This window comes from Mastomys coucha, unplaced genomic scaffold, assembly GCF_008632895.1.
Source record: "Mastomys coucha isolate ucsf_1 unplaced genomic scaffold, UCSF_Mcou_1 pScaffold9, whole genome shotgun sequence".
Taxonomy (NCBI): Eukaryota; Metazoa; Chordata; class Mammalia; order Rodentia; family Muridae; genus Mastomys; species Mastomys coucha.
Window position 1 is genome coordinate 23,359,082 of NW_022196915.1, and position 20,597 is coordinate 23,379,678.

The following is a 20,597-nucleotide window of genomic DNA, read 5'->3' on the forward strand; positions in this document are numbered from 1 at the left end:
AAAAAAAAAAAAAAAAAACAAAAAACTGACCAAAAGCAACTTGGAGAAGAAAGGTCTTAATTCATTTCCCACTTCCAGGTAGTACTCCATCACCAAGGGAAGCCAAGGCTGGAACTGAATCAGTAACCATAGAGGATCACTGCATAGTAACCTTCTTTACATGGCTTTCTACACAACCCGAGACCACCTGCCCATGAGGGACACTGCCCACAATGGTCTAGGCCCTTCCTTACCACTTATTAATAAAGAAAATATGTCACAGGCATACCCCCATGCCAATCACGTGGGAGCAATTTCTCACATGTGGATCCTTCTTCCCAGTGACCCTGGTTTGAGTCAAGTTGACAAAAGACTAAGCAGCACACCAACCACATGATTAGATGGGTGTGAAAGCTCAACCATGCGTGTGCTACTTTACACTATTCACACTTCTATTTTTCACACTAGTATTTTCTGTGAGCTTCTTCTAGGCTGGGATAATTGTAGGTGAGATGTGTATACTCCAAATACCATCTGCAGGGTATCAAGTTCTATTTGTTTGACATTCCAAATCTTGTATATCTGTGAGCATCAGGTCAAAGACTCTTGTTCAGCACCAGTTCCCTATCAGACAAGGCTGCTACTCTGAGCTGCTGACTCACAAACACATTCAGCTACCAAGTATGCTTGCCCTGTACTCTGGAATATGCTGCTGGCAAATATTTCACACATTTACCAACATGAAAATCAAATTTCATACATTTAGTGAAGGTTGTTGTGGTTGTGGTTATGGTCATTTAACGTAAATTACAAAAATTTAGAAAATACATTTGTCTCCATTTGGATTCACTTTCACAAAGCATTTTAGAAACATTCAGATACATATACAGAGAGAGAGACACACACACACACATACATACACACACACAATATACACACATACACTCACATTTTTTGTCACATCAAGAATATTAGGTGAGGTCCCTAGAGGTGTTACAGGTATCAGATTTGCATCAGTAGGTGGCAGAGAGGAGAAAGTCTATGTCATGCTCAGTGTTATGACCTGTGAACATCTGAATGATTAGTGGTGTAACATTCCCTGAAAAAAAAAAAGTGAGTCGAAGACAACTACCAGGTTGGGACCACACAGGCCCAGATGGGCTTCCAGGACAAGGAGTAAGCTGGAGACTAGAAAACCTGCCTGGAACCTTGGGCCTGGGTGAGAATGAACCTTAGACACAGGAGCCACTTAGGCATGCCTGGGCAAAGACCAGGCCTGGAGTCATGAAAGGAGAGCTGGCTCTGCCCCTCACCAGCTACAGTGCTCAGGAGATCAGGCTCTGTTCCCCACCTGAGAAGTACAGTAGAGCTGACCTGGTTTCAGGCCAGGTCCAGTCGAGCTGTTCCCAGGGACATGAGTGTGGGAGATCTGGCCCTGCAACTTGTCTGACATGCAGTGGCATAGGTGAGGAAGAAATGTATCCCTTCCCTTTGCTACCTACAGCAGGCAAGAGAGCTGGCCCTCACCTACTACAACAGGACAGAGGACCCTGAACCTCACCTGGCAGCATATTAGAGCTAGCCCTGAATGTAGAGATTGCAAGTGAGCCAATCTAGAGGTTATTAGCATGAGAGAGCTGGTGGTTCAACTTGTCTGCCATGCAGCCGCATGGGCAAGGTAGAGATGCCCTCCCTTACCCTTACCACTTGCCACCTATGGCAGGTAGAACAGTGGGCCTAGGGGTCATGAAAGCAGGAGAGCTGACCCTGGCCCTCATCTGCTTCAGCACTCAGGAAAGCAGGCCCTGATCTTCACCTACACAGTACAGCAGACTTGACCTGGACATGGGGCTGGGGGCAGGTTGCTGATAAGAGAGACATCTGGGAGTCAGAATAACTCAGATGCCTCTCAGGCCCACATTCAGGGCTTTTAATTGACCCACTCCAACATCTATCAATGGACTGCTGGAGTGCAGGAAGGGGCCAGTCCTATATATCCAAAACTGTGGGATCTCCACAGGGCAGCAACAGTATGTCTGAGATGAGTCTGTGTGAGGTTCTATTATTGGTAGAGTAGCAGAAACCAGAGACCTCACACTAGAGCAATGAGTCATTGCAGTGACCATTTATAAGCAAAGTATAAACAGGTGCACACTGTGATGCACTACAACTTCCACATGATTTTTATCCTCTATTGGGAGGAAAATAGCAAGTGGGGGTGATGGGTACAAGGGGACAGGAAGAGGATGGGGATGCATAATAAGAAGATCACAAAAAAATGAGTGCGAAGGTTTTTTTTTTAAGTTTACTGATTTCTTTGGCCAAAAAAAAGAAAGGAAAGAAGGAAGGAAGGAAGGAAGGAAGGAAGGAAGGAAGGAAGGAAGGAAGGAAGGAAGGAAAAAGAGACAAAGACAGAAGTCATTCCATTTAGTTCCTTTACATGGGCCAAAAGACAGTTTTCATTTGATCTGTTAAAGTGAGCAAAGTAAACTATAAAACTTAAATAAATTAGAAGTTGACAGTTAAAATATTAGGTGATAGTTCACAGAGTTGTATTATAACTCCAGAGACCTACTGAGCAGCTGTGACTAGATACTGGTGATGTCTCAGCATACGGACCAATAGGTAGATTAGCTGCAAGAGCCGAACACCATAGTATACAATTTAAGGATATACAGTTCTGAAAAAGTCAAAAAAAAATTAAGGATACTGGGTATATTTGATTCATTTTAATGCAGTAATTATAATTTTAAAAACTCTATCAAGAAATATTTCTAAACCCAAGGAAATATTTATCTGTAGGTATTCATTGCATTGTAACTTTGTGAAAATTAATACTTAAGACTATGTACTCAGCAATTGCTAAAAAGTTTATATTGCCCCCATCTGTTGCAATTTGCAGTCACTAACATTATTTAGAAAGATATAGTAATACCACATCATATAAAATCAAATATGGGTAAAAATTAATTGCCAACAAGTGGACCAGTGACCACTGTAAAGGAGTTTCTGTAGTGTTGTTATTGCTTGTCTTTGAAATTGTGTGATTGTGGGCAACATTTCTTCTCTGTTTTGTTTTCTTTCTAAATTTCATAAAATACTGTTTTGCTTTTTTTTTTTAACAGGAAGACACGAAAGCATAGTACCTTATGGGGAAAAAAACAAGGAATTAACTTCCCCTCTCTCCTTTTTGACATTCAGAAGGTGTCCACCAGAGTGACTGAGTTGCATGGTATGCATTGTCAGTGAATTGCTGGTGAGTGAGGTAGAGTGTCCTCATACCTAGCTTACTAAATTTCTAGCATCTAGACGATTGATAGATTTCATTTTTTCCCCCAAGATCCAGAATAGAGTCTTAATTCTAAGTAAGGACTGGCCTATATAGAGTGACGCTGAGTGATACTGGCCATACTCACTCTACTCTTTCAAGGAGATCTTGACTTTCAGTTCCCTCTGTATGTCCATAATGCAAGACAAGAAAAAAAAAATCACATTGCATCCCATCCCTGTACCCTGCCAAACTGGAACTCAAATGCTTTATCTTTCAAAGGTCCAAGTATCCCAAGATTGAAATCCGCCAGCACAAAAGTGCACACCTATTGGGACAGGATACAGACAAACTCAAGAAAGCACAATGGATGGAGCAATTTGCCCTTTAGAGTTGTGTCCACTTAAGTCCCACATGATAACCTGAAGCTCCTTCCCTACAAAGCTGATATTCACTGCATACTCTCCTCTTATCCTGAAGCCGAAGGCATACTTTGTACAGCTCACACTTCTGCAAATTGGTGTCTATTTGTAGCTATTTGGTTTATTATAACTGGTCCAGGGACAATTTAGAGCAGACTTTGGCAGGCTCTTATGATAACAATCTGTCCCATGGTGCTCCTTATGGCAGACACCTGCTTTGCCAGGAAGATGCATTAGCTGTGGGTGACTGAGTAAGCACACAATTAAGTTGTCAAAGTTTCTGCTGGACCCTGCTGGGTCTGGGCACAGTAAATCTCAGGGATTCCTACTTCTTCTGTTGGTCACAGTGCCTGCCAAGTCAAGGGACCCTGGTTCCACGCTTTCTACATTTTGTGTCAGAGATCATCAGTAAATATATGGTTTACTTTGGAAGAAAACCAGAACTTCAGTCCCCTGTTAGCGTTGTCTGTCTAGCTATTAATCCCTCATCCCTTCCAGGTTCATTCTACCCAAAGAGGATGTAGGAAGCTATCCAGAGCCAAACTAACACCAAGAAGTCACAGACCTGCCAGGATGGTCAGTATATGGGACGTGTCCTGATACAACATGATCATCTACCTAGAACAAAGCTTCCAGTACACTAATAAGATATTAGTACTAAGATAAGCAGAAAGGTGTCATTTATCTCCTAAGAATACATGCCCCTGGAGGAATAGAAGGCCACATATGAAATTTCCTGAGCCAATAAATCATGTTTCATTCTCCCCTCACTCAGACTTTCCCACAAAAGTCCACTCTCCAGTTATAATTATGGAGAGTTTCAGATTAAAACAAGAAATGGTGAATGATTCCTATCCTCGATTTTTTCATCTTTCACCAATGCCGAAGACTGAAGCCCCTGGCTCATCTAACCTTATAGAACATAATGTAGTTTGGTTGAAAAGGCACAGCGTTAGACTCTCACTCACATAGCTACACATTTGGTTCTACCATATCTCTCTGTACCAGGAGAGATTGCTCAGTATTGCTCTTTGAAATGTGGGTTATATCTGTAAAATATCTCATAATATCTAAATAGACAGCTCTTCCCCTATCATATATGCAATCATTTACAACGTCATCTGAGACTCTTCTCAAGGCTCATCTCTTCAAAGGTGATTTCCTGACCAGTCAGTCAAAAATCTTTGGCACCTTAGTCACTCAAGAGCACCTCACCTTTTCTCACAGAGTAGACAAGAAGGTGTTTAGCTGGCTTTGTGCTATGACAGAGCTTCTAGAAAAACTCACAAGCATATCATGGCTAAGAACAGGGGGCCAATGGTTCAGAATTGGGTTTGGTGTGTAGCCATAATAACCCAGGCTTCTCATGGGCATCTAAATAAAGAAGGAGTTTCAATGTGCTAGATCATACTGGACCTTCCCATTCTAGACTTCTCAGAACATGACACAGGAAAAAAAATGATGGATCTATTTTTAAGGGGAGGGTTGAAAACAGAATGATACAATTGCATGTCCAGCGTGAATCTTGGGTGTATACCACAAAACACTTTCTGCCTATCTATAAGCCAGATCTGGCAGCTATATTTAATGTCTGTTTATCATTCTCTATTGTAAAAGATGAAATTACCTATGTAGTCAACATAGATAATTGTTGTTGTTCTTTGGAGAAACAAATAAAAATGACAATTCAAAGCCTTGTTAGTTATCTAAATATCTACTTATCTATAAATAGATTAAAAATAAGGACCACCTCCCTCATCAAATCTGAATTTAAAAAATTTCTACATCCTGAATATGGTGATTGGTGTAACTCATATAATATTATTAAAAAGATTGAATACACATACAAGCCAGGGGAGAAAATTTGGAACCATAGAAAGATTGTTCGCCTTGGGGATATGGAAGTTCTGTTTTACACTGCTCCAAGCAGAACTATTCATCATGCAGGAAAGAGGTATCATTTGAGAAACAACTCTCCTGAATGACACAGTACAATTTCTGATGGAAAAGGATGCTGCTCTCTTATTTGCACTGTGCCTTGCAGCTATTTGCAAGGGCAGTATACATATATGAACACATGTCCTATTTACATACACTCTAAGTAGAAAAAAATTCCCTCATATAGGGAATGTTTCATTTATAAAAGTGTTCATCACAGCATTATTCAAGCACTGCAAATAACCTGAATGTCCAATAGGAAGGAAATGATTCAATCAATAGTACTGTTCACAATGGATATTTAGGAACTGCTTATAATAACACAGGGGAAAGCTTCTGCTATGTTATCATAATTTTATACTTAGGGATACAAAATTGTGTATACAGCATGATTACTGCTATACAAAGCAAACAAAAATATTTAAAAGCCATTCATAATGAAATTGTAGGATGGTAGTGCTCTTAAACATGGATTAGCAGCAGTTGTTTGGGGATATAAGATTACCAATGCTATTTCTGCCTCCAAACTTCCTACGTTTTCCAAATATTTTAATGACTACGTACTCATTTTATATTGAAACATCTACCAGTAATTATTAAAACAGAATAGTTAGACATCAGAAGTAGAATTAAAATCTTCTCAAAATCTATTGGTAAGGCATAAAAGAAGTCTATTCCCTACCTAGTGGAGAGGATTCAGTGCTTTGACACATGAATTCTTCCCACCACCAGCTTCAAGAATCCGTGTGGATGGCAAGAGCCATGGGAAAGCTCTGAAAAGGCAGGAGGAATCCTTCAGCTTAGAATTACTCATTCTGAATGTGTATCATTTTCTCAAAGGAGATACAAGGTTCCCATAATGGAAGGGAAAAAAAAACCTTAAAAAAACCAAACAAACAGAAAACAAACTAGTGACCCATGACCCCCAATATGGCAAAAGACAAATAAATCAAAGTTGACTAGAACCATTAGATATGTTGTTTGGTTTTCTATCTACAATTATTTCCATTTCTTTTCATTTTCCCTCCAAATTTCATCCTCTGACCATACATGTTTTAGTGAGACCATGTACATTCTCTCATCAAAGCATCGGTCTGCATGTCATCAGGCCTGGGTGATTCATATGAAGGGTCAGAGGAAGCCTGGTAATCCAAAGGAGCATTTTCCAGATCAAGCTTTAGGGACCCTTGGGGGTTTGGAAAAGAGAATTTCTGCTGTCTATGCATCGGACTAGTCAGTTATAAGTCGAACTTAACCCAGAGGCAAGCCATCTGAGGGAGGTTTTTAAAAAATCCACAGACAACATAGAACACAGGAGACAATTTGCTTTCCTAGTAGTATTTGATCATTTTTCTAATTATATTTTGGTATTTTGAGTCAGTTCCTTCCTAAGTCAATTCTACTTTTTGACTTTGCACTTTCCAAAACTATCAAGTCTCACACTCACTTGTGTTTAACCTACATTGACTTAGGTGGAGTCTATTTCACTCACAATGTATTCTTGTCTATAAGGAAACTTTAAAAAAGGAGAAAGAAAATTCAGAGAACCTGTGTACTACAGATTGTGTGCGTGTGCATGTGCTTGTGTGATAAGAAGCTGAACTGAGAAATACATAAAATTTTAGGCAAACTCAACTAAGTTTTGTGATAGCAATTGTTAACCACATTTTAGGGCTTCTTTGTGGTTATAAGTGATAAAGTGAAACCCAACTGACAGAGCTTTAATTCTGACAGTACCACAGACCACTATACTTCTAGGGTATTACATGGGCCTGATCAATGGGACTGTCATTTCGGGGTTCTGTGCTGTTTGTGATAAGTTGGTAGGAGACAGATGAGACATGAAGGGCAGAGTGGCAGCAGGAGTAACTCAGCACAAAGTTAGGAGACCAACAATGGTCTTCTTCAGATTAGAGCCCATCTGAGAAAGAGGAAATGGGTTTCAGTTCACACTTTGCTTCCACTTGAAAGAATTTGAAGAATTCCCTAGGGTCTACCTCTCTGAGGTTACAGAAGGTATATTCTAGACAATAAGAATAGTTTTATTTAAACATGTATAAATCCAGTGTGAACATGCAGGAGGGAGCTCTCTGGCTTGTAGCTTCTAGACACTCCCCTCCTGCAATGGCCCTGAACTGGCTATCTGCACTCCTGCCCTCTAACCTAAGAAACACAGACAAGTTCCTGCTCCAAAGCTGGCTGGCTTCTCCTGGCCTGACAAAAGGAGGAGAAAACAAAACCATCAAGAAGCATTTGAACATATTTACAAAGTACAATATAAATAAACTCAATGAACAACTCAATAAGGAAAATTTGAAAATAGAGCAGAATTTATCGTCAAAATCCCATATTTGGGGTAACAACATTTGTCAACTACTCACAAGTGTCTACACTTGTAGGGAAGGAGGGTAAAGAAGCTATGGTATTTGACCATAGACGTGACAGAATTTGAAGACCCAAAATCAAGTTATAGGAAAGATTTTTATTATGATGAAAATTGATGAAACTTGGAAAATAAAGTTCTCTCCAAAGGATTTGATCTGAATGAGAGTGGTAACCCATCTTCAAAGTCCACTGAAATCAAATGGAAATCTGGAAAGGATATGAGAAAACAATGCAGAATAAGACCAGCAGGAGTAGGCACTGTGAGGAACCAGAGCTGCCTCACCCAGTTTGCTAAGCATTCTGTTGCAGATGCAGGTGAGTTAGGCAAGGTCATCCAGACAACATTTGACCTCATCCACTGCAGTATGATTTAGTTCCTGATATGGGTGATGATGAATAAGAGGCAGAAGATGATGGTGATGATGATGAAGAAGGAATGATTAGAAGATATTTATGAAGAAGGGGGTGAGGATGAAGGTAGAGAAGAAAAAGATGAGGATGAAGGGGAGAAAGAATGACTAGCACAAGATACTAATGGATTCCAACCTTCTTTTATTATTTTCTTTTTAGGTTTTAATTTCCTTCAGTCTATGGGAGCTAGTTTCTATCATTTCTCCTGCTTTGGACTTATACTCAGTCACCCTGGTTTTGAGGTCTGTTCTCAACACCATAGCTCTCCACTCATTTGAGGGGAAATACCTTGAGAAAAATACAATAGGAAAAAATTTCAATGTGTTCAATATAAAATAAGGATAAATGTTTGACAAGGTAGACATGCTTAGTCTTATTTAAACTTTGCCCCTATGTACACACATACTAGGGCATTATGTGATTCCCAGTAATATGTGCAATTTTATGTTTTTACCAGTTAGAAGAATTTAAGTTTCTTGAAAGCCTACTAAATCAGAACAGACTGCTGGTTGATCTAACAAAACAACAACAGAAAGTTTTATTAATGTAAAGTATTAAGGCTTAAAGATAGAATTAAACAAAAATTTTTATTTGGGTTTTAAAACAATGATTATTCACAGAGGAAATGGAAATCTATCTTTAGTCCTCAAATATGAGACAGGGCCAGAGATTATTGCATGCTTAAGAAGGCTGTGGAGCGTAGGATGAAAAATAATAAGGGCCCTGAATCCTTGTTTTACTTATCAGATAGGTGGTGGCAACCTAGAAGGCATGAATGTGGTACCACTATTACAAGCATCTTCACACTTTGGTTGTGTCTGTGGGCAGCATGGCTTTCTTGCTTCAGCCACTCCCCTTGCCCAGCTTAACACTAGCCAATTATTAAGCCCCTTTCATAAGAAACTTCCACAAAGAGAAATAACACAGCACTCAGGTACATCTTCCTGATATTGTCTCAGCATTACCTTCCCCTGCATCTTACCTACGTTCTGCTCTTTGCTCTTTACACTCCACCTTTTCTCAACTTAGAGGTTCTGGAGTTCATGAAGCAGTGACTATCTCTGACCAGTATGGTCCAGACTCCACTGTGACTGCTATGCCATTCTGCTTGAAGGTGTAAATGCCACACATTCCCATAATTCCCTGCCAAAGTGGAGTCCCAATATTTGAGACACACTGGGGCCTACAGGGTAAAGACACACTCATTTCTGAACCAAGGGGAGAGGCAGGCCAGATCTCAATGTACTTATTACAAGACTCTATGTGTAACAATAAGCTACTGAAGAGAAAGGAGATTCGATATGCAAAATTCTGAACTTAGCTATCAATTGTTAATCACAGTCAAGCACAAATTGCTGAGGATGAGGAGAACACTTTATCTGCATCTTACTATTATGTGATACCCCATCCTCTGGCTAGGTCAGAGTGTTCGACAGCCATGAACTAGGTATTCTGTGATAATGTCTCCTTTGAATAGACCTCCGTCTTCTTCCTTCTGCAACTCACAAGATTCAGACCCTGTTGCCACTGTAGTATATTGTGAGAATAAGTAGACACATGCCTTTTACAAAGCACTGGCCATTGCCTGCCATCCACACTGTGGTTGTACCTACTTTAAGAGTCATTTGCTCTTCTAACATTTGAGAATAAGAAAAGCATTTAACTCATACTTTTCCATGGTACAAAGAGAGAAAGGTGTGCAAATTAAGGCAAGCAGAAATATTTGTTAATTATATTATCTACATGAGACATCTGCCAGATGTTTTATATTAATTACTGTATATAACCCCTCCAACAATGCCAGTGAAAGATGATTAATTATTTCCATTTGGCGATGAGAAAATATGCCTTAAAGACTTTCTATTGCTTACTCTAGATGACAGAGCTAATAAGAGGAATGCTCAGGACCACAGTCAGAGTCCCCTGACTACTAAGTACCTACACCAAGAGATCTTTCATTCTTAAATGTGCATAAATGCACACACACTTGCACACTGTTCACATACTAGCTTCCCTTCCTCATGTAAACAGAGAAAATACACAAACAGAAATCCGTATAACTTTATGCACACACAGCTGTCCAAATGTGCGTACCCTCTCCAGGCTGACTCTGGTTCTTTACCTCATGACTGGCTCATATGTGTAGATGGTCCTTCTTGGTTGACTGAATACCAAAAAAGTAAGTTAAAAGTGGGCAAACCAGCTGTTCCATGTGTCCATGCCAGGCTCATGCCAGCAATTGCACAGGGTTCCAAGGAGTCCTTAACCATCTGTACTAGATCAATAGTCACTTTGAGATTTTTCCCAGGGCTCTGGGTTTTTGCTTTACCAATGATCTGTAATCCTCACTGGAAATACACTTGACCTTCTGAGTAGGGATGCTGAATTAAGGTTAGGATTCTGCAGCTGACTGAACATCATATCTTCAGTAACTTAGCACTGGTAGCATTGATAGAACTTAGGACTTGGTTGTTGATTGACTCAATGACCAACATTGAAGAATGGAAGCTCCAAATAGCTTTGGTGAGTGAAAATGTTTTTAGACTTCAAACTATCTACTGCTCATAAGAAGATATTGCCATTAAATTATCCTTATTTTTTTTCTCTAAAGATAAGAAGGAAGTTGAGGCTCAGATGCCAGGTTTCTATCTCACTTTCCAGGTAAGATTATAATCTTAAACTATACCTTTCTGGTCAATTCCATCTGTACAGACATTATGCCCCAGTAACAGATAACACTATGGAGTCAGGGTTCTTTTCTGTACCCTTGGACTATTCTTCTCACTCTCATCCTGGTTCCTAACTCTACTCTCTCATCATCTCTGGCTCCTTCCATTTGACAAGCGGTATGATATCCTTCAGGCTTCACAGCTTTCCCTTCTTGTCAATTTAGATTAATCTTCTTCAGTTTGTGCTGAGAACCTCTCCACCTGACCCAATCCCTCAGAATCTCACTTGTAATGATTCCTTCCTTGTTTCCAGATGAAGTCCCACTGCTTGGAACAATTGAAAGGCTAAGATGAGTCTACACCACTTCCTACCCTCCTCTCTCTCTCTCTCTCTCTCTCTCTCTCTCTCTCTCTCTCACACACACACACACACACACACACACACACACACACACACAGAGAGAGAGAGAGAGAGAGAGAGAGAGAGAGAGAGAGAGAGAGAGAGAGAGAGAGAGAGAGACTGAGGGACTGAGGACCAGTTTGGAGGGGCAAGGGTCTATCGTCTGGGTAGTAAAAGGAATGCACAGCCTCCAATTACCCAGAAGCTGTATTCTGTTGTGCTGCCTCCAATTTAAATGTCAGTATAATTTGCCCTTACAAAAATACAGCTCTCTCCTCTTTCCCCACTAGGGACTACATCTGTAACCAAGGTAACAAAATCCAGGTGCAGCAGCCCCAACACCATTGCTGTTTCTATGAGCATAGAGAGAGCACAGAAAGGGTAAAGGATAGGAGAGGCAATGAGACACCATGTGAGCCCCTGTCCATCAGGTATATATGTCCATCCTGCTGAGGAAACATTCACATCTGTTTTACAAAGAAAAATGACTGTCTGCTGGAATGTTCTTCTACCTAATATTAAAGGCTCTTCACTATCTAGTGAGTTTAGCTATAAAGAAATTGTCATTTTCAGAAACAAATCCTGTAGAGCTGTTGGCTGATTTGCTTAAATCCAAATGTCCCTTTGTAGTTGAGCTGGCTTTTGTAACTGAGGTAAATCTCCCTGCCCCCACACTCAATGGCAAAAGGACCATTTTCATCACCAAATACATTGTTAGTGTTTCACATATCACATGCATAATAAACACCCCTACCTGCTCTGGTGTGCATGTGCCATTTGGATGCATATATTTACACTCCTGTGTGGTTTATTCATGTACATACACAAGTATTTAACAATGTCCTTAATGACAGTATTTGTCAGAACTAATGTCAGGCTCAAGGTCTGTGCCTCCAAAGCCTTCTTTGTATTATGCTGTGTTATCTCTGGAGCAAACTCTCAAAAAGTGAGCAGAGACAATAAATAAATAGTACATTTTAGTGCAATAATCTGGGAAGGACAGATAAGCTGGGAAGAGTGAACAAGAGATGACCTCTGTTGAGACTCAGAGGCTCCTTTCAGAGCTGAAGACTCAGCCAAATCCTCTGCCTTGATCAAGAGTGAGTTTATGTTGACTCCAGCTAGATGTCTGGAGACAAGTTTACCCCAAGTGTCTTCCTGCCAGAGCACAAGGAACTAACTGACAGTTAGAAGTTCTGTGTGAAGTTAAGGAGGTGGGAACATCATCTTGGAGAAAAAGCATGAACAAAGCAACTAGAAGGGACATCTATGTCATAACAACAAAGGGGCAGAAAGACTCAAAAAGTAGAGGTATTAAAGGTGTGTCATAGAACAGTGTTTTCCAGGCAGTAGAGGGACAGTGTATCTAAGAACTCATAGCAGCTATAGCTATAGCTATATTCACAAGAACTGCACAATACCAATCAAGTCAAAATCCCAGGATGAATGGAAGAGGATCCCAGTAGCCTCCCCTTACCCCTATAGTTTTGGAGCTATTGGCAATTAGTACCAATGAAGAGTTCATTTTCTTCAGGGATACAGCCCCTGATTGTTTGCCATTGTAGATGACCCTACAACCATGATCAGACTATCAGTACTAAATAGACTCAGGGAGTTTAAAAGAAAAAGAAAGGAAAAAGAAAAGAAAAGAAAAAAGAGTGTCCAGAGTCAAAAAGGGAAAGTGGTGGTGGGTTATGGGAAGAGCTGGGGTTAGGGGGAGATCAGGGGCTAGATTTAATCAAAAAGCATTGTATTAATGGCTCAAATTCAGATTTAATCAAAGGGCATCGTATTAATGTCTCAAATTCTCAAATAATAATAAAAAAAACTATTGTAAAACCAGGATTATTCCAGACTCAGCGTGTACCTTGAAGGAATTCTTTGTTTTGCCAAGGTAGGATTTCCTGATCTCCAGATTGGCTTCTGCCTTCTTTATCTCTAATACAGTAATATCCATTCTTTCTTTATCCCTTTAGAGTTTTGACTTTCAACTTTTTGTGAGTTACATTGACCACTCTGACCTCAACCAGTTCAGTATCCAACTCTATTATTGACCTATAATTGAAATTCCTCTCGGCAGAAATGGAGATCTAGTCACACCTGCATTTGTACCGTACTTCATAGATTAACTCAGTCATGCTCAGGACTCAGCCTCTGGCATCTGATGTGCCTCCTCTGCTCAGATTCATCATGACAATTCAATAAGAAGATGTTTAATGGGACTTTTGACTCAGCATTTGGTTGAGTCTTTCCAGTCAAGAGTAATGATGTAGGGAGAGATCCCCAATAACTAAAGCCAAGAAAGGATTCCACAAAGATGATCTTTTAGGGTTTGAAGTCTGCACAGCTGTGAATTCTGTACAGTCTTTCAACATAGTTTTTCCTTATACAGTTGAGGAAATAAGACACATGGACAAAAACAGTTATATGGAGACCCTCATGTTGCCCATTGAATAGAATAACAAGACTGAAAGTGGGGGACTCAATACTACAGATCAAGTAGGCCTAATGGACATTAGTAGAGCCCACATTTTTCTCAAGTATACATGTAATCATATGAAGTATACTGTACAAGTTGAGTAATAAAATGTCTCAATAAATTTAAAATAACTGAAACCATAAAAGTTTTATCTGAACACAATGGAATACAGATGGAAATAAATGCAAAAATGCATGATTCAGAAACCGAAATGATTTAAAGTATGCTCAAATAGCTCATGAGTAAAGAAGAGATCAAACCATAAACAAGAAAATAACTTTAACATGAATGACAATGAAAACCTAAAATGTCAGAATAGGGATTTCAGGAAACACGATATTCATAGGAGAATTCATAATCATAGTGTTAAACACATTTTAAAAGAAAGGGTAGAAGTAAATAAACTATCACCTTAAGAAATCAGAAGACAACCAAAACAAGAAGCAAATTAAACCCAAGACAAAAAGAAAGAGGAAATGCAGATAAACTAGAGTAGAAAAACATAGGAATAAAAACAGTGATAGCAGGTTATTTCCTGAAAGTATTGCAAAATTGGCCAAAAACATAGCTAGAATGAACAAGAAAAAATAAGAAAAGACCAAAGTTTCTTTAGAAATTAGGGAATGAAGAGGAGAACATCTTTACTAATGTTGATGAACTGAAAAAGGGAATAAAATGAGCTATCATGGGAAACCATGTGCCAATAAATCAGGTAACTAGAATAAATAATTCTCATGGTAATCAAATACAAAAACTAATTCATCAATAAATGGATATTTTTAATGTTTCTGTAATTAATTAACAAAATCACACAACTAAACAGAGAAGACTATTAACGAATCTACTGAACTTGTAATGAAAAAAAAAATGAAGGAAAGTTTTGGAACATGGAATTTCCAGAGTGAGTCTTCTCAAACAATGAATGATATAAACCAGTACTTCACAAACATCACAAAACAGGTGATGCAACAACCATTCTGTCTTGTTATAGGACATGAAAATTATCTTGACACTAAAAACCAATACACTATCATCAAGGAAAATTACAGATGCACATCCTTTAAGGATAAGATGCTGCAAAACGAATTCAATAAAATTGCACAGCTAAACACATGCATCTGTTAAGGGGAGTGTACGTTATGGTCATTTGGAATTTATCTCTGGCATTGAAAGTTGATAAAAAAATCAGATATAATAAATGATATCAATATAATAGCAAGGCCCCTCACAGATCACCTTTATAGATAAAGAGAATTTGAAAAGACATAATACCTTCATACTCAACCAACAAAAAACAAACCTAGGAACAGAAAAATCCTGATAAATGTCATATATAAAAAGTCAACATTTGCTTGGTTTTTTGTCTGTATGTTTGTTTATTTAAGGGGGTTCAACCAGGGTCTCACTATGTAGCATTGGCTTACCTGGAGCTTGCTATGTAAGCCAGGCTGGCCTCAACCTCATAGGGATCCACTTGGCTCTACCTCCCAAGTGATGAGGCTAAAAGAGAAGTCCACAGTGAATATCATGCATGGGTGTAAAATCCTTGCTTCTAAGATAAGAACTAAGAGAGCAACACTTGTGTTTATTCTCTATGTTCTCTTACCATGGTGGTGCAGGCTTGAGCAGGGCAGCTGAGAAGGGAACACAAGAAAAGCAAGAGCAACCACTCTGGAAGGAAAAATGAAATTACTCCTGTTGCCACAAAGCATAAGATTATTTATACAATATCCTACCAATCTGGAAAGAGACTGTTAGAGATAATGCTTGTGTTTAGCAAGGTTGCAGGATAAAATAAACAAAAATTTAAGTACATTTCCACACACTCTATATGAACAAACCAAAAGAGAGTTAAGAAAAAAGTGTCATTTGCGAGTGGAATGTCAAAAGTGCTAATACTTTCTGCAGAGCTGAATAATATTTGGTACTAGCAAAGGATGCACCTCTACTTCAGTGACACAGAACTGGGTCAATAATAAATCCTCATATTTATAGCCAATTGATTTTCATTATGTGTACCAAGACAATAATTCAACAGGAATATAATTCAACAGACTTTGTAAAAAATAAATACCTCACAAAACATATCCAAAATAGTGTCTCAAAGCCTATATTAATTCAATAAATACAAGACATACAACTGTGAAACTCAGAAGGAAACATAAAGGTATATATCTGTTATCTTGGGTTAAGCTACTTTTGGATGGAGTAGTTTATTTTAGCTATGACAGAAAAGCAAAATTTGTCAAAGAAAAATAAATTAGATTCTATCAAAATCAATACATTTTGTATAACAAAGAACACTCAAGAAAGTGAGAGGCTTAAGAGATTCATCAGAAATTAATAGTGTATAGTGCTCTTGCAAAGTATGTGAGTTTAGTTAATAACAGGACTTACTCACAACCATCAATGACTCTAGCTCCAGGAGGATCCAACTCCTCTGCCCTCCCTAGACATCTTCACACAAGTACCTATACATACATATAAACATACATACATACATACATACATGCATACATATAACTTAAAATAAAATAAATTTTATGAAAAACAACAAGTTGAGAAGACAACCCATAGTGATAGAATTTGAAAATATATCTGATAAGGCCTTTGGACCCAAAATACATAAGCAATACAACTTGCAACTCAAGAATAAAAAAGCAAAGAACTAAATTTCAAGATTAGAAATTATAAAAAATATTCCTTCAACAATATGCATAAGTAGACAATAAACATATAAAAAAGTGCTAAAAAGGAAAATCAAATCATTTTGAGATTTTTATATATGCATATAATTTGTCTTGATTATTTTCCATTCTTTCCCCTCCCCAACTCTTCCCAATACCCTCTCTCCTATCATTGAACTTACCTATAGCCACATGCCTGAATAAAAGTGACTCTGACTATGTAGCCAGTAACTGCCAATAGTTCCTCTTCTAGGGTCAGGGGTGGGCTCTCAGAAGCTCCTCCTTCCTTCCAGGTTGTTATTTTTAACTGGCTTGATCTTATGTTGTCTTCTGTAACTCACAACCGCTGTGAGTTTATGTGTACAGCACCTATGTCAGGTCCAATGTTACCATTTCTCAATACTTCTTTAACTCTTCCTGTCCCTCCTCAGTGGTGTTCCCTGAACGTTGGGCTTGAGGGTTGTGGAGGTTCATATACATGCCCCATTTATGGAAGAATGCTCAAAGCCACTTCTTCTCATCACTTCAAACAGTAATGTAACCTGCATTAACCACTCCCTTTCAACCTTGCCTATAGCCTTTCCATTTGAGTAATATAGAGACCAAGCAATATCATTTTCCTGAATTTATTTTTTTAATTGTCCTATTGTGTTGGTGAGATCGCTCAAGTGGGCAGAGGCAGCTCACAGCAAGGCTGATGACCTGAGTTTAGTCTCTAGACTCACTTGGAGTTCTACCTATTTTAATATGAAGCTTATTCAGATCTATGACCATAATTATAAATATTTAGATGGCAGTTTGACACCATGACCATTTTAACAAGCAGTATGGTAAAAGTTGTTTGTTTGTTTGTTTGTTTGTTTGTTTTAAAATCTAAACCCAGGCAGCAGAATATGGCTGAACTAAAGCAATGCTAGTGAATTTTTGTTTAAATTCATGGTCACTAACCCCTAAGAACTATTAGGGACAATAAACTCCTGTAATCATATTTACCTTTACCTTTCTCTTCTCCAGCTCCTCAGTTTTTTCCTGTTCTTCAAATCTCCAGTATTTTGTTCCCTCCTGGAAGCTGCAATGTTTGCAGCAAGCAGTCCTAAATCTTATCTGCATCCTTTCCCATGCTTTTATATTGGACACTGTAAGATCACTTCCACATCTATATCTCCAGGATACATCTTGGAACACTAGCTCTCAGATTTAAGAATTTCAAAACCAACTTCCTGATTCCAACCAGCCCCAAGTAACTGTCTCTCTAGCTTCTCGCAATTTCAGTACCAGATCTGTCGGTCCAACTGTGTCTGTGGCTCTTCAGAGTTCTCATTTTCTTCTCCAACAAAACCTTCAATAAAACTACACTGGGATTACAAAGAGAAAAAAGAAAAAAACAAACAAAAATGGATTATAGCTAATCTCCATTTGTTTTGCTGCTACAAGAAAACCCCCGTGACATCTAAGTTACTTTACTCACCCTTAAGCTGACCTCCTCCACGTGTTCTTTCTTATTCTCCCTTGTTCTCTTTCTTCTGTCCTTCTCCTTTTTGCACGATTGGAAATTAAGAAAGATATTTTAATATAAGCTTAATCATGAGGTTTGAGAAAAGATCTTATTCAGACTGTGGTGGTTTGAATAAGAATGAGCTCCATCGGCTCATAGATTTGAATGCCTGGTCACCAGGGAGTGCTATTTGAAAGGAATAGGAGGTATGGCCTCATTGCAGGAAGTGTGTCACTGGGGGTGGGCTCTGAGGTTTTTAAAGTCCAAGCCAGGCCAAGTTTCTCTCTTTACCTAACGCCTACAGATACAGATACAGATTTTAGCTACTTCTCTGGCACCATGTCTGCCTGCACCAGGTTTGCTGCCATGATGAGAATAGACTAAAACTCATCCAGTTAAGTGCTTTTTGAAAATAAAAGTTGTGTGGTCATAACATCTTTTCACAGCAATAAAACACTGACTAAGACACAGACAAAAAGTTAAAACCTACCCCAGAAAGTGGGCATGGGATTTTCTGAGAAAGAGAGTTGTATCCCATTGTCTTTTAACATTATAGGATTGGGAAGTGTTTGAAGCTATTCTTTAAGAAGAGTTGCTAAGAATTCTAATAGATCACAGGTTGATATCTGAGGGACACCTGACAGTATTCCGATTGATAGGTAAAATCCTAGAGCACAGAGATGTGGAAAGGTAGGCTATCACAGTTACTCTAAACAAAGTTAACAGTTTTGTTTGTGATATCCAGAAAATATCTTGAGGAGAAATAAAGCCCTAACCGAGGTCATGTACATTGAGGTTTAAACATGGCCCATTTCTATTTTAAAATAAAATATCTACATACAAAGGCAATCAACATGGCGTGACTGTTGCAGATGTAGAGGGAGCATCGCTGCTTTTCTGGGTGCTCTCCCTATTCTTAGTCTTACAGTCTGTTCACTTGATAGGGCTTCCAGCCCTCACATTTCCCACCCTATTGGTCAGCCTAGTGTCCACCATGCTCCACATGACTTGTAATACTAGTCATAGAAGCTCTTTGAGTCTGTTGACTATTCTTGCTCTTTTGCTTGGATTTTCATTCTTACATTTCTCCAATCTTTTCAAATGCCCCTCCATTAAATAAATGTTCATTGATCATTGTACATAAAATGGCAAACTACCTCCCCTCACTGTCCCCATTTACATATTCTGTTTTACTTTCCCAAATAACTCCTGCTACTTGCAGGAGTCTTTATTTGTATATTTGTATTATTGCCACTTGCCTCACCTTGTTAAATATACGCTCTGAACAGTGTTTATACCCAGAATCTAGCACCTGCAAATAATCAAGAATGTTGACTGAATGAAGGACTCCCTTTTCCAAGGCCAAATACATCAGACAGAAGCAGTGAGTTGGTATAGAAAGAAGATGAGCAAATCTAGGAACAGTAAAGGAAGAGGTGAGACCTACCCAAGTGCTAGCCACTGAGCAGAATCAGGCCTGAACAGCAGAACAGAGACTTCAAAGGAAATTCTGAATGAAAGGGACTCAGACTCTTACCACATGAAGACAATTTGGGTATGTGTACTACACCAGAGAAGCATACCAAACCCAGCCAGTTGCTTGTTTCTCATGGAGAGCCAAGACTGGACTCAGGGCTTTGTTGGCAGACCTTGACTTTACTTTGGATAGCAATTATGTCCACAGAACTCAGTTGTTATGTACATCAGTTTTTCATTCTGGGCCAGACACCAACCTTCTTGTGAAGGCAAAGGGTCTTATAACTACACTGAGGACTTGTGCTCTGAGCTGTCCTGTCCATACATCACTTTCCTCTGCATGCTCTCCTGTACCACGAATGAAGAAGGACATTTCAGCTAAATATTTATAGAACCAGGTTCTGTAAGGTACTAGGGTTTTAGTCTACTGCCTCCATAAAAGGAAGCATATTCCAAAGAACAAATGAGAGCAAGAAGGAGGTTGTGGAGGTGGAACAAATAAGAGTGCATAATTGTACACTGTCACTGCAGCATGACAATGAAAATGGAGCAGCGTTAGCAGTGTTGAGGCCTGTGGTGGGACCAGGTTTCGGCTGAGCAGCAGCTGTGGTAGTTGTGTCTTGTTTTATTTTGTTTTGTTTTGATTTGTCAACTTGGCAAGATGTAGAGTCATCTAGGAAGATCCTCAATGATGGATTGTCCACATTAGTTAGGCTTATAGGTATGTCTATAGGAGACTGACTAAATTAAGTTAAAATGTGAAGGAAAGCTCAACTTACTGTGCATGCAATCATTTCCTTGGCAGAGGTTCTTGAATTTTACAAGAGTGGATAAATTTGAGCTAAGCACAAACAATCAAGTAAGTAGTCATTGTTCTTTGCTCTTGACTGTAAATGTGCTATATATGACTAGCCACTTCTAGGTCTTATTGCCTTGTCCTCCTTCATATTATTAACTGTGTCTTGGAATTTTGAGCTAAAATAAACCA

At 39.0% G+C, this 20,597-nt stretch overlaps 2 pseudogenes; both read left to right on the forward strand.

The window, feature by feature from the left end:
- The first annotated feature begins 956 nt into the window (after positions 1–956).
- LOC116085525 lies at positions 957–1,076 on the forward strand (annotated as a pseudogene).
- Positions 1,077–1,263: 187 nt separating this feature from the next.
- On the forward strand, positions 1,264–8,510 carry LOC116085182 (annotated as a pseudogene).
- Positions 8,511–20,597: the final 12,087 nt, after the last annotated feature.